Genomic DNA, 15,666 nt, shown 5'->3' on the forward strand with positions numbered 1-15,666 from the left:
TAATGGTCCGTAATGAAATGGTAGGTATCAGGTTTCCAAGCTAAATACAGCATTTGACTAAAATGTTCACAAAACAATCTTTATACCTTATCGTAGTTTATAGAATAGGCACTGTTTAAATAAGTCACTAAATGTTCTAAGTGATATTCAAGACTGCGTCGATGAAGAAAAGACACACTATTGTCCACACACTAAGCAATGTGTGCCTTGTAATCTCTCCTTATTGCATTCCTTCTCATAAAGTTGATGATGCCTACTTCCAAAGGCAGTAATACATAAGAATCGAAATGCTCCAAACAGTGGTCTTTGGAAATGTTGTCCGGCACCTAGTGGGTTCATGTCGTCGGTGTTGTTGAAATAGGCTTGAATGATTTTAAGTTTTCGACAACTAAGTTCATCGTTAGAACACGACACGTTTCAAAGAAGCTGTGTACGAACTGTTTGTCAAGCTGCACTGAAGTTCCCAGGTTTCCATTGTGTTTTCACAGTTAATGATAAGTCGTCAATTCAATCCTGACTTTTTCTTTCAAAATTTGTGTTGAGTAAATTGCTCTATGCTTCGTCTCTGTACTCTGTAGAAAGAGATATTCGACAGCGTTGGATCTCCAGAGAAGTCAGTGGAGGCCAGGAATAGTAACGCAAGTCTTTATACCACTGCTGCAACACGTTCTCTTCCGAGACGAGGCCCCAAGAATCATCCATATACTCTTCCAATTATTCTTCTTAGCGCTTGATCATGCATTTATCGTGTTAAATTTGACTGAGACGATCGTTTTGACATCCATAACAATGTTCGTGGATGAACGACGTAATTTTTCCAGTCAGGTGCTTAGCAAAACAGGAGACTAAATGTTCTTCTTGTTCTGGCCATCACGACACCATGATGTTCTTCTTGTCATATCGCTTTTGGTTTTGCTATGGCTCAAAGACATCCTCGTCCCCCATCTCCAAAGAGTCTCCACATTCGAAAGAGGGATACGATTATGCCATAGCTTCTAATAGTCTAAAATCACTTCTCTCAAGCTGTCGGTTTACAGAGTATTATACAGTTATGCATTCAAGATGACGGTCATTGTGTGCTAAAGATCTTTGCAAACTGATGTTCCATTCGAAGTTGGCCGGATTTTATGTGCTGAAAATGTCCATTATAGCTGTCTTGGTCAGGAGAAAAATAAAACGCCCACGAAGCATAAACTCCTGCAAAATAGTCATACAAAATCTCGTGGCTGGTGTTGTACCTAACTGTAACGTGGCTTCGTACAGGGACAAGTATGATCTCAAGTAATTATTCTTGTCATGTTTGAAGTCAGGTTTCTAAACCACGCAAGCAGCCCGCTGCACATTTTTGCTCTTTTTCCGTACACCAAGAGATGTTGGTACACTCAGTAAGGGTGTGTATTCATCCTGCTGCTGATCACTTTGTTATTCAAGTACAAATCCACTTCATTGAACAAGGAATGCGTTAAATTATTGACGGGAGCTACTTTTTCAGCATCTTCTGTAGAACTTCCGGTCGAATCGAGAACTTAGACTTTCAATTACGGGTAGCTGATATTAAGATCGATGTAATTACTCGGTCTTGTCCATTGATTTCAAGTTTGATGATGGCTGAGATAGTCAAAGATGAGATGGGATTAAATTCTACCCATTGCAAATATTGCATCGTGATCGTAGTGGGTTTTCCTAGCAAATAGATCCTATTCTGATTTGGAATATTTGCAGTAATCCATAATTTTCCTTTTTCGTTTACGTAATCAAAGATGTCAACATTTCTGGCTATCCTTCTTTTCTTAGTCTTTCTCACAACATATTTATGATTTTTTGGAGGATTGTTGTAGTCTCTTTCTACCTGGTCCATGCTGGGACATGAATGAGGAAGGAATACCTTTTTTTCAGCAGCGAGCAGCGCATTTATAGGAGTCTCTAGACGAGGCTACAGTTTTATTCAAGTTTGAAGCAAATTATTTTGTCTGCTCTGAAGAAGGATTCTTTGGGATTTTGCTTGTAGATGACGACCTTTTGGCAACATTATTTTCCTTACGTCAATGCGGCATCTTTCATAGCGCGCAATCCTTGCGTCACCGTTGGCTTTACGGCAGGAAATGCCGAACGAACTTTCAGCATATCTCTTTAGCGTGTTCTCGTAGTCAAAAGACTCCTAGGTACACAGGATACATCGCTTAGAAGTCGCTAGAGAGTCTTTTTCGAAAAATATAGTTCCACAGTGACTTTTTCATTCTAGGATGGAATGTTTTATCTCCGATTTCCTTTTATACTAATGTTGACACTGTTGAAATACGACTTAATGACAGGCAACTAGTAAAAATGTACAAATTTACGTTGAACGTGATAGGTGTTTACACCATCCTTGTAAGCAACCATCAGGTTGTAACTTTCCACTATGCGCTTGAACTCGGGGTCGGTTTTCAAACGGCGGTCATGCTCGTGTTCCGAATTTTCACTGACTCGACATCCTTCTTGCTATAACTCAGGCGTCATTTGTAAGTGCTGGCAGTCGCCGTATCGTTCGAGGTCCTCTTGACTCCAAGTGTTGTCGACATGGTCAAAGATCCATCGGGCAAAATCGAGAAGCGTGTTAGGTCATCGTAACATTTTCAAAGTCCTCCTAGAATTTCGCTACAGTGGGGACATTGAAAAGGACTGTTTCTTGGATGCACTTCTAGCCCGTTTTATAAGTCAATTGAAACTAGAAATGTGAATGCCAATCTCATGCATGCATTCAAAATCGAAAAATATGAAAATCCCTTTTTTCTTTTCATTCTTCTCCTTTTTCGATTGTTTGTTTGCATGTAGCATTCATGTTCCGATTCCACGATTTGGCGACATATATGACATCATTTCTTTCCTGGACAAACGTGGGCCTTGCCATTATTATTGCGCATGAGTTTTCTACGAGTAGAGCACAATCTCAGTAGATGGCAAGCATTATTCGGCTTTAAACCTTGTGTCATGAGATGTTGGTAAGACATCGGGATGTCAAAGGTCCGCTGACACGCCGAGCAATGAACTCGTTCTTGCTCTTCGTTAACACAGCGTTGAAAGGCTAAACAACCCCGACATTTCTGTCTGCAATGAATTTATTTTTCCAGATTCCTAAACCCATGGTCACATTTCCCTCCATAATAAGAGTATCCGAGTAATTCGGTGATACTGGTAATGGCATCAAAATGTTATTCGTATGATAAACGTGAATATATTTTCGGTCTGGGAAATCGTCGCCACGAAACACCAGACGTCCGCGTACCTCTTGAGGGTGTAATTTCAACGAATAGCATGCTTTTAGCATTTCATGAATGCCACAGGCAGTCAGTCTCTTTGCATAAGCCAGCTTGCTGTAACAGGAGTTCTGCATCTCTTCGTTGTTTGGATCAGGCAAATGTTCTTCCATGTTCTTTCCCTTATGCAATGTCGTTGTTGTCAGCATACGTTCGTCCTGCGACGATAGCTCGAGATAAACACATCTGGTCTTGAGTGTCCTTAATTTGGACGATTCTGTGCTTGGAGCTGCGTTCGTTCACCATTATCACTGGTATTCTTCATCTGGGGAAACGTGGGACATGTATAGTGTGGCTTTTTCCATCAGTGATGTCAAATCGTTTGATTCTTGAACGTGTTGAATCTTGTCGATGACTTTCGAAGGTGTCAGTTCTGGCGGGCTGCTAAACTCGATCCAGAAGGATGAATTCCAACTTTCTTGATAAATGGAGGGTCTGAAACGATCGTCTTCTTTTGCTTGCCAATGTCGTTTCAGTGTGGTTAGCAAGGAATCCCACAACTTGATGATGAACCCTTCAGCTTTCTCCACCGGTACGTCTAATTTGAGATCTTTCAATTTCACCGTGTAGGTGTAAGCAGTGGTTCTAAAATATATGGAGGATTGTTTTTTTCTCCGTCTCTCAAATGTGGTATTACTTTTCGTGTGTTACTGGCTGACTTTTGTTGGAGGTAGACTCTCATTGTCAATCGCATATGTGATAGGCTTTTGATTCACGCTCACGTACATCGTCTTCAAAATCACTGGGGTCGATATGAGCCAAGACTTCAGCTCGTATGCAAGGCGATATGTCGCATCGTGGTCTATTACTTTCTTCTCCTTTCTCATTGAAATCCTCTGATAGTTTCATCTTGATTGCATAATTTCATTTGACTAGAGTATTCATTCAACTATCATGCAGTCCAGAAGATGGACAAGCCAACACGGATTGAGCTTTCGATCAAACCTGTAAGAGTGGTCATACGAAGGCTTACTTCATGGAGGTAACAGACTAATCGTTTCGAGATGAAAGTCAAAACACTTGGTATACCCGTCTTCTAAAAGACATATGGCTCCAGAATGCACACAACGTCAAACCAAAAAAGCACCAGAAACATTGATACCTGTTACCATTGTCCTGAGAAAGGTCATTGGTCTTCACAGTGCCCTAAGAAAGAAAGAGAACTAATCAAAGAAAACAAGAAAAAGAGGAGGAGAGATCTTCCTAAGATGAAGAAAATCGCTGGAAAAAGGAAGAAGAAAAGAAAACATATCCTTCCGGAAAGATAATAAATGAAGACGAGAATAAAGTAAGGAAGAAGAGAAACTTGTGCAAGAAGAGAAATTCAAATGGAAAAATAGAGACATTGAAGAAATTGGACGTTTAATGATGTGCTGTGAAATTCATTGTGATTGTAAAGAAGGATAGAATATACCAGAAAGAAAACCATAATTGTCTCTTGATTTTGAGTGTTATAAGGACATATGCTCCTGCTCTTACACACGTCCATCATTCAAACATCATGGGAAAAGGGATTTATGTTTTACATGATTTTGCAATCTTTGAGTAGTCTCTCTCTTCTGGAAAGTTGGGTGGCCCTGAGAAAGGACCGTTGGATGTTTTGTTTTTTTTAAAACAAAATCATGAAGTGAAGGCAATGAGCTTTAACTTTCTTATAATCGTAGCTATCTATGTTTCTTTTGCGATCACTGATGCTACTGACCTATGGGGGATAGTCAGCGTAAAAGGAGTGTTTTCTGGGTTATAATGTTTCACTCGGGAAGGTCCATTTCATGTGGGGCATGTAAAGTGTGGCTTTTACCATCGGTTATGTTAAATCGTTTGATTCTTGAACGTGTTGAATCTTATCGACGACTGTAGAAGCTGTCACTTCTGGCGGGCTGCGAAACTCGATCGTCTGGACAAGTACGTCTGGGATGACTTCCAACATTCGTGATAAATGGAGAGTCTCAAACGATCGTCCTCTTTTGAGCACCATTGTCGTTCCAGTGTGGTTAGCTAGGAATCCCACAACTCGGTAATGAACCCTTTTATTTCTGCAGCAGTACAACGGACTTGAAATCTTTTAATTTCATCGTGTAAGTGTAAGCCGTGGTTCTAAATTTTCTGAAGGTGCGTTTTTCTGTCTCTCGAAGAGTGCAATAATTTTCGTGTGTCACTGGCCGACTTTTGTTGGAGGTAGACTTTCATTGTCAAACGCAGATCTGGAAGGGTTTTGATTCACGCTCACGTATGTCGTCTTCAAAATCGCTGGCATCGATTTTGAGCCAAGACTTTAGCTCGTTGGGAGGCCATATGTCGCATCGTGGTCTCTTACTTTCTTCTCCTTTTTTATTGAAATCCTCCAATAATTTCATATTGATTGCACAATTTCAATTGACTGGACTATTCATTCAGGTATCAAGCAGACAAAAAGATGGAAGAGCCAACATATATTGACCTTTCAATCAAACCTCTGAGTGTTCATACGAAGGTTTACTTGATGAAGGTGACAGACTACTCCTTTTGAGATAAAAGTCACGACACTTGCTATAGCTGTTTGCTAAAGGACATTTGACACCAGAATGCACACGAGGTCAACACAAAAGAGCGACAGAGTCCAGGATACTTGTTATCATTGTCAGGAGAAAGGACACTGTTCTTCGCAGTGCCCTAAGAAAGAAAGAGAACGAATCAAAGAGGAAGAAAAGGCGAAGTCTTAAGAAGAAGAAGAATGTCGCTGCAAAAGGAATAAGAAAAAAAAAACATACCCGTCCTGCAAGATTAAAAAAAGGCGAGACGAAAGTGAAGAAGAGAAATATGTGCCAGTAAAGAAATTCAAATGGATAAAAGGAGAGAAAAAAGTGAAAATGGACTTTAGTTGATGTTTTGTGAAATTTCATTGTGAATGTAAAAAAGGAGAGATTATACCAGAAAGAAAACATTATTATCTCTTGATTTTGATTTTTATAATAAGGACTTATGCTCTTACACACGTCCATAATTCCAATATCATGGGAAATAGAATTTATGTTTTACTTGATTAGGCAATCTTTGAGTAGTCTCTCTCTTCTAGAGAGGGTGGGTGGCCCTGAAAAAAAGGACTGTTTTGTATTTCTTATTTTAACAATATCATGAATTGTAAACAATGAGATTTAACTGTCTTATGATCGTATATATGAATGAGTTTTTTTAGCAATCACTGCTGCTACTGACCAATGAGGGATAGTCAGCATGGATGGAGTGTTGGTTGGGTTATAATGTTTTGCTCGGGAATATCTTTTTCTCTTGGGTCGAGTTAAAGAAGTATGATACATTTGTTTCGGATACATTAACTCTGCCAAAATGTCTAGTAGTCCCGCTACCGTTTGACTTCCAACATTCTTTCTCTCCACTTCGTACTGTTATATCTTCTGCTTCTTCTCGTTGTCTTCTTTCCTCTTCTTGCTGTTGAATGAGAAAGACCCGCTCTGCTTGTTTCTGGTGATGTACATATTTATCCAATTCATCTTTCTGTCTATGTTTAAAATCCTCTACTTGATGTAATGAAGGAGAAGGCGGTGTAGGTACTGATAACGGTACAAATTCACACGAAGAGGAAAGAAAAAAGGTCAAATACCAGTTAAAATCACTATGACCGTGGTTGTTTTGGCAGACGCCATGCCATCCCTCCTCGTCCCATCCGCAGGTGCTCCCGAATACATCGTCCTCTTAGATTCCGATAAGTTCAAGCTATGTTACAACGATTCACTACACACGGACCCTTGCTCAAATATATAGGGCATGTTGACGTCACCCGTAATTCTCGCCTGACTGGGAGAGAGTCTCCGTGTTCTGACGGAATTATGTTACGCGACTTTGGATTGGTGAAAGATGTTAGAATATATATACCAGTAACTCGACTCTTGATTTCAATTGTTCTCATGACAAAACCTGGACAAATGTTGTGCTGTCTTCCCTAATTTCGGTGATGTTGTTCAGACTTGACTACCCCGTGGATATGAAATCATTACAGGCTGTCAGGAAGATAACATATACGGTTATTTGGAAAAAGATTTATGTGGAGATCCAAGGCTGTCTGAAGACAGTGTTGATGTTCATCCCGCTAACAGGCAAATTTTCAGGAAGAGAAGAAGACCAGACAAAAAAGAGACACGAAAATAGCACATCACTTTTGCATGCCGTATATTTCTTTACCTTGAATTAATACACCCTATATTTATAAAATTCCTGCCACTTAGACGCCTGTCATTTCGCAGACAGAATTAAGCTTCGAGTCTGTCTGTACATATGTTCCTTAAATTTATTCTGTCTACATGATAACCCGAAATCTATATCTTTTGCAGTTACGTAAGTCTGTTGATGGTTCGGACTTGCGGTAAGAATGTTCTAATTGATTTGGGGTCAAAGCATTATAGGTCAAGGTGACTCTGATGACTGTTGATGGCTTGGACTTGCGGTAAGAATGTGCTAATTGATTTGGGTCAAAGCATTATGGGTCAAGGTGACCGTGACTGAAAGAAGAAAAACGGTAGTAACACATTTTAACCTAAGATCGAGATCGATTCTCTAAGCCGAGCTCTAAATTATATACATTAAAAAACCTTTGCAAATAGAATTCAGTGGTAGCAAGGAAGAACAATGTAACTGAACAGAAAAAATGTTTCTGCATAATAACATTAGTGCTAGATTTTACAGGTAGATCAATGTTGATTGTGTGCATTAAAGGTAATATTGAAGCAAGTTGATCAGATAATCAAAAGTTCAACGGTCAAGATCATTGTGACTGAAAGAATAAACACCATTCCTGCCCATTATTCATTAATTGTACATCAAAGACTTGGAGCAAACATTGTGGTTGGCTTGCAGTTGGCACAAGCAATAATACTTGCTAGTCGGTATTACAAGAACAAATGTCATTATTACTAACTTAAAGAAGAATAAGGTTTTTAGCACATAAAAACATTGGTTCTACGGAATAGACCTGGATCAACGTATGTGGCTGCTTGCACTTGGATAAGGAATAAGTCATTAATATTGGAGTTATAAGGTTAAAGGTCAAGGTCGCCATGACCTATACAACAATGTTTCTTCACACAAAAATCATTTATCAAATGTTTGTGTTCATCAAAATATGTGGATGATTTGCATTTTATGCAATAATGAAGTATTTTGATCTTTGGGTCAAAGGTTAAAACCACTGTGACTAGAAGAAGAAACAAAATGGTTTATACAAAATAACTTTAGTTCTAGACCATCCACCTTTGCCAAATTTAGTAGAGGACTTGCAGTTGCGAAATGACAGAGATCTCTATTGATTTCAGGTCATAGGTCAGGGTCCTTGTATTTGAAATTAAATTGGGTTTTGTAAATGAACTTTAGGTCTAGAGTACATTCCGTGACCAATGATTTTGGATTCGTTGCATTTAGGCTAATAAAGGCTAATTTCTAGAGGGCATAGTTCACTGACGTGGTTAGTCTAATTGAATATAATAGTCTATGCATTAATTCAAGACCGCATACAGATCAAATGTCAAGGCCATTGGGGTCTATAAGTCAATGATATTGGAGTTAACCAATGGTCATTCTAGAACCTATATAGATGGCACTTAAATATGGTACTGCCTTAAAATGTGTCGTTCTCAGTACTCATCTTTCCAGACGGAATGCCAACGATGATTTCTCTCTAAATATTTATTATTATTATCATTATCATTATTATTATTATTATTATTATTATTATTATTATTATTATTATTATTATTATTATTATTAGCATTATTATTATTTCTGTTATTATTATTTTTATTAACGTTTTTATTATTATTAATATTAATATTATTATTAGTAGTAGTAGTGTGCATCAACCATTTAATACACTCTCCCTCGAATGATAATTGGTCTTGTCATGTTGTGAATATTCTACAAATTATATCAGTATTGAAATCGTTTTCACAGACTTTAACGGAAGATGAGCAGCTAGTATACCGAAATGTGGCATATGTTCGAATGAACCTACCTCAACAGATATTGTACATATTATGATGAAGTGCCTTTAAAAGTTATTAATCGAGATTGGTTCTCATTGTTTCTAACTTTGGCTAAATTTAAATGCATGGAAAAACAGCGCAATTTGTGTATAAATTTCCAGCAGTTTTGGAGCAAATTTCCAGTATTTTGCTTCGGATGCCAAAACGTGTATGCAAAGTTTGTTGCTGTTATAGTAAACTAGCTATAAGATAGAGTATGATGCTATGACATTCGTCCATGCGACCGTCAATCACTCTGTCTGAATGTCCTATTTACTGCCATCTAACATTATCGGATTGCAATTAGACAGCATTTGTGTTAAGGAGTAAAGTACTCCATTTTGAGGTCACGCAGCCAAAGGTCAATATCATGGCGACGACTCAAGGAAGAAAGTAGCTTCAGGACAGTTCCATTTAGTTCTACAAGAAGCCCGAACAAACTTGGTGGATGTTTTTAATTGGGGGTAAGGTATAACCCTGTTGATTCGAAGCAAATTGGTAATGATAAAGGTCAACATTGTTGTCAAAAGTAAAATTGTTTCTGAACAATTCCTTTATTTCTAGATCACAAAAACTAAACTGTGTAGATGTCTTACACTTGCAATAGTAGAATCATATTAATTTATAGGTCTAGGGTTCATAGATCAAGGTCAATGGTAGACAATATATGATTTCCGCAAATATATTTAAGCTCATTACCATATGTCCTCAGCAAAGTTTGTAGATGTCTTATACTTTGGGTAACAAAGAAACCTATTGATTTTGGATCAAGCGGTCAAACGCCAATATGATTCTGACTGAAAGAAGAAAATGTTTTTTGCATAATACCTTTAGTTCTAGAGTGTGTACCTTGACAATATTTTATCGAGATATTACCGTTAAGCCAGGGAAAAGGATCTTAATGCTGTCATCAATGGTCATTGTAATTCAAAGGACAATTACTTTGCGCCATAACCTCTGTTCTTAGGCAAATACCTTCACTAAATATTTATCACGGTTTGTTCTTCGTGTAAGAAAGAAATCTATACAACTTTGTTTAAATATCAGTGGTTACTATGATGGTGACGATGATACTACAGTATGTCCACACATTGTTTAGTTCCAGACGTCGTACTTTGACTAAATGTCAAAATATTTCGGACCCATAGGTCAGTAATATTCAGATCGACCATGCATTACTAGTGTCTACATAAATGACTATTAAACAAGAGTGTGCGTGATATCACCTTTTTACATTGCTCTCACTTACTGTGTAGACAAATGCAAGTATGTATACAAGCAGAACAGGTGGAAATAATATTTAAATATGCGTTTTTCTGTTGATGTTCAAGCTAGATTCATATTCATATTGGACTTTTTGGTATTAATACGCATAGTAAATTGATATTTCAAGTAGAATGTGGATAATAATGCTCATGATAGAATGATATTTCAAGTATAATGTTGTTATTAATAATCATAGTAGATTAATATTTCAAGCATAATGTGGATGATAATGCTCATAGTAGCATTATATTTCAGGTAGAATGTTGATGATAAGGCTCATCTTACATTAATATTTGAATTGAAATACTGATGCTAATGCTCGTGTTTGAATCTCTTTTTGTGGGACAAGTCGCATTTAAAGCACTCAGACTACAATAGAATAATTCTGTTAGCAACAAATATGTAAATGCCAATCATAAAATCGACCCACACAATTTAATTCCAAATGTACCCATATTGCATACCAGGTGTTGCCATTTGGGGAATGTAGAACATACAGCATTATCTCACTATAAGGCCCTAAATGATAACATCGTTCCAGTTAAAGGCGAGAGAGTTTAGTAAACGTGCATATATCATGTACTTAATTATACAACCATCTCACTAAAATGTGGAATATTCTGTATCAGTGATGAGCATGAAATCGTGGATTTAGTATCGTATATTCATATATCTTATTATGCTTGGGCTAATTTGCTATATATAATCAAACTGAAAACAAAACAATATTCAAGGAAGAATAAGTTCTACATGACATGTTCTGATGATTATACAGAGTACGGTCTTAGTTTTCGAGTATGGTTTATATTGTTATTCCAGCTAGAATTATTGTTACACATGTTAAAGACATACACGATTTATGAAAATCGTATGTTCGTGTTATTATATTGTGGGGGCCTATAGTTTGGAGTTGTAAACCAATGGTTTATATTTTTACAGTTAGATAATCATAGTGCAGGAGGTTTTAAAATGCATTTACCACATACATTTACTTGGCATAACAAGTTTATACATGCCATTGACTTGGACTGCTATGTCAATCACTATTCTCTGGAATTTATCCCGTAGGTCATAACTAGGAAACTAATGAGATCTCCACCCTAGAACCGCATATACAGTAACTGGACATGACAATACAAATTCATTAATGCAACTGGCATTTGTCGCATATTCATCCTTACCCCTCAGGGGACTCCGTTCATGTGTCAAGGATTGTAAACTTTGGAGAACCCCATCTAATAACAATGTAGACCTTAATTCGGCATCGAAAGACAAATGTACGAATCCATTTGGTAATTGTACCATAGGGGCATCCTTATCCCATGTACCTACTTGAAAGACTCATTCCTCTGGGTGAACGTCAAGAACGTGGATACGTAGGAATGATTTCTGCACATATATACACATATTAAGCAGTGTAATATAGAGTATTACATTGTTTGTATTCTTCTAGAGAGTCAGATATGGTATTTGTAGTTAGACATCATATCATGCATAAGATGTAAGACACTATATTCCATGAAATTCGTATCAACTGATAATCTTGTATTTACCGTGTGAGTCATAAAAGATGTTATGACACGCCTCTTTGTACAAATCATTAGCATTGCTCATTAGCGTTATGACACGCCTCTTTGTACAAATCATACCGCATACTGATCAAATCTCAATGTCATTGGGGTCCATAAGTTAATAGTATTTAGAATAAACAAAATGTCTTTCTAGTGCATACTAAGATGGCACTTAGACATGGAGCTGGCTTATAAATATGTCGTTCTCGGTATTCTTGTTTCCAGACGGAATGGAGACGATAATTTGTCTATAAATATTTGTTTTATTGGTATTATTATGATTAGTAGTATGCATTAACAGTTGTATATACTCTATCTCTTATGATAATAGGTCTTGTTATGTTGTGAATTTGCTAGAAATTATAACATTATTGAAATCGTTGTAACAGACTTTAACTGTAGATTACCAACTATTATACCAGGGTGAGGCACACATTAGAATGAACCCACCTCAACATATATTGTACATATCACGATTAAGTGCTTTTAAAACAGTTATTATTTGAGTTTGGTTCTCATTGATTCTACTATGCATACAACTAATTTGTTTCCTTTCTGATCCTTTCTGTCGTACACAAACCTTATTAAGATAAAAACTGTGGCTAAATTTAAATGTAAGGAAAAACACCGCAAGTTGTATTTACATTTCCAGCAGTTCTGGAGCAAATCTCTAGCATTTTGCTTCGGATGCCAAAACGTGTATGCAACGTTTGTTATTGATATAGTAAACAAGCTATAAGATAGAGTATGATGTTATGACATTCATCCATGCGTCTGTCAATCGCTCTGTCCTAATGTCCGGTTCGCTACTATCTATCATGATCGGATTGAAATCAAACTGCATTTGTGGTAAGTAGTACAAGTAGTCAATGTTGAGGTCACACAGCCAAAGGTCAATATCATTTCGACGACTCAAAGAAGAAAATAGCTAAAGGATAATTCCATGTCGGTCTAAAAGACATCTTGAACAAACTTGGTGGATTTTTGCAATTGGGGTAAAGAATAATCCTGTCCATTAGAATCAAATTGGCAAAGACGAAGGTCACTATGGCTGTCAAAAGTAAAATTGTTTCTGAATAATAACTTTTTTGGTAGATCACAAAAACTAAACTTTGTGGATGGTTTGCACTTGGAGTAAGGTAAAATCCTATTAATTTATAGGTCTAAAGTTTCCAAGGACAAGGTCACTGGTAGACAAGATATTATTTCCGGACATATATTTTAGCTAATTAACATATATCCTCAGCAATGTTTGTGGATGTCTTACACTTGGGGTAACATAAAAGCTAATGGTTTTGGATCACGTGGTCAAACGCCAATGTGATTTTGACTGACATAAGAAAATCCCATTTGCATAATACCTTTAGTTCTAAAGTATGTACCCTGGGGTCATGTTATGGGGGTATTGCCCTTAAGTCAAGAAAAATAAATTATTGTTGACATGAAATGTCATTTTGATTCAGGGAACAATTAATTTGCACTATAACTTTCGTTCTTAGATAAATTCCTTCACTAAATATTTACCAAGATTGTTTCTTCGTGTAAGAAAGAAATATATAACACTTTTTTTATAAATGTCAGTGGTGAAGATGATTGTGAAGATGATAATAAAATATGTCCTCACATTGTTTAGTTTTAGACGTTGTAATTTCACCAAATGTCAAAATGTTTAGGATCCGTTGGTCAGTAATATTCAGGTCAACAATGCATTACTAGTGTCTACATAAACGACTGTTGAAAATGAGTAAGTGTGTAATACTTCTTTCACATTACACCCACTTAATCTGGTGAAGTATATGAACACGAGTAAGCGTGTAATCCTACTTTTACATTGCACTCACTTAATATGGCGAAGAATATTAATACGAGTGAGCGTGTAATCCTCCTTTTACATTGCACTCGCTTAATCTGGTGAAGTATATTTTTAGACAAATGGAAGGAATTACCACGTAGAACACGTATAAATAATATTTTAATTGGAGTGCTTCTGTTAATGTTTATGTTAGATTCATATTCCAGTTAGATTGCTGGTATAAATGCTCATGATAGATGGATATTTCAAGTAGAATGTGAATGATAATGCTCATCTTATATTCATATTTGATTTGAAGTAATGTTGTTAATGCTTGTGTTAAAGTCACGTTTTGTGGAACAAGTCACATTTAAAGCACATACACTAAAACAGAATAATCTGTTAACATCAATATATGTAAATGCCAATCATGAAAGCGAACCACACAATTTGATTGCATATGTGCCGATATTGCACACCAGGTGTTGCCATTTGGAGAATGTGAAAACATTATGTAGCATTTTCTTACTATAAGACCCTAAATAACAACATCGCTCCGGTTAAAGGTAAGCGTGTTTAGTAAAAGTACATATATCATCTACTTGATTATACAACCGTCTCACTCAGATGTGGATTATTCTGCATCAATGATGAGCATGACATCTTGGATATATTGTAGTTTATTAATATATCTTATTATGCTTGAGATAATTTAATATATGTAACAAAACTGTTAACAAAACAATATTCAAAGAAGAATAAGTTCTACGTGAGATGTTATGGTGATATTACAGAGCACGGTCTTAGTTTGCGTTATACTGTTATTCCAATCTGAATTATTGTTACACATACTTAAAAACATAAACGATTTATGAAAATCTTTTTTTCGTTTTTATGACATTGTAGTGGCCCTTAATTTAGAGTTACATGACGAAACAAATTGGTTTGTATGTTAACAGTTGGATAGTCATATTAAAGGAGGTTGCTAAATTAATGTTTTACGCCATACACTTACTTGGAATAACAAGTTTATACATGTCATTGACTTGGACTACAATGTCTATCACAATCCCCTGGAATCTATCCCCTAGGTCATAACTTGGAAACTAATGAGTTCTCCACCCTAGAATTGCATATACAGTTACTGGGCAATACAACTGTATTGATGAAAATGTCATTTGCCACATGTCCATCCTTACTCATGAAGGGACTTTGTACAAGATTGTAAGCTTTGGAGAACCCCATACAAAAGCAATGTAGACTCTAATTGGGCAACAAAAGACAAATGCACTAATCCATTATAATTGTAACATAGGGGCATCCTTACTGCATAAATCAACATAAAAGATTCATACCTCTGGGTGAACGTCAATAACGTGGATATGTAGGAATGATTTCTGCACATATGTACACATATTAAACAATGTAATATAGGGTATTACATTGTATTCTTCTAGAAAGTCAGATATGGTAGACATCATAGCATGCATACAATGTAAGACACTATATTCCATGACATTCGTATCAACTGATAATCTTGTATTTACCGTGTGAGTCATAAAAGATGTTATGACACGCCTCTTTGTACAAATCATTAATATTGCTCATTGACGTTATGACACGCCTCTTTGTACAAATCATGCCGCATACTGATCAAATCTCAAGGTCATTGGGGTCCATAAGTCAATAGTATTTAGAATAAACAAAATGTCCTTCTAGTGCATACTTAGATG

This window comes from Sinohyriopsis cumingii, chromosome 3 (assembly GCF_028554795.1).
Source record: "Sinohyriopsis cumingii isolate HCF-2022 chromosome 3, ASM2855479v2, whole genome shotgun sequence".
NCBI classification, from domain to species: Eukaryota; Metazoa; Mollusca; class Bivalvia; order Unionida; family Unionidae; genus Sinohyriopsis; species Sinohyriopsis cumingii.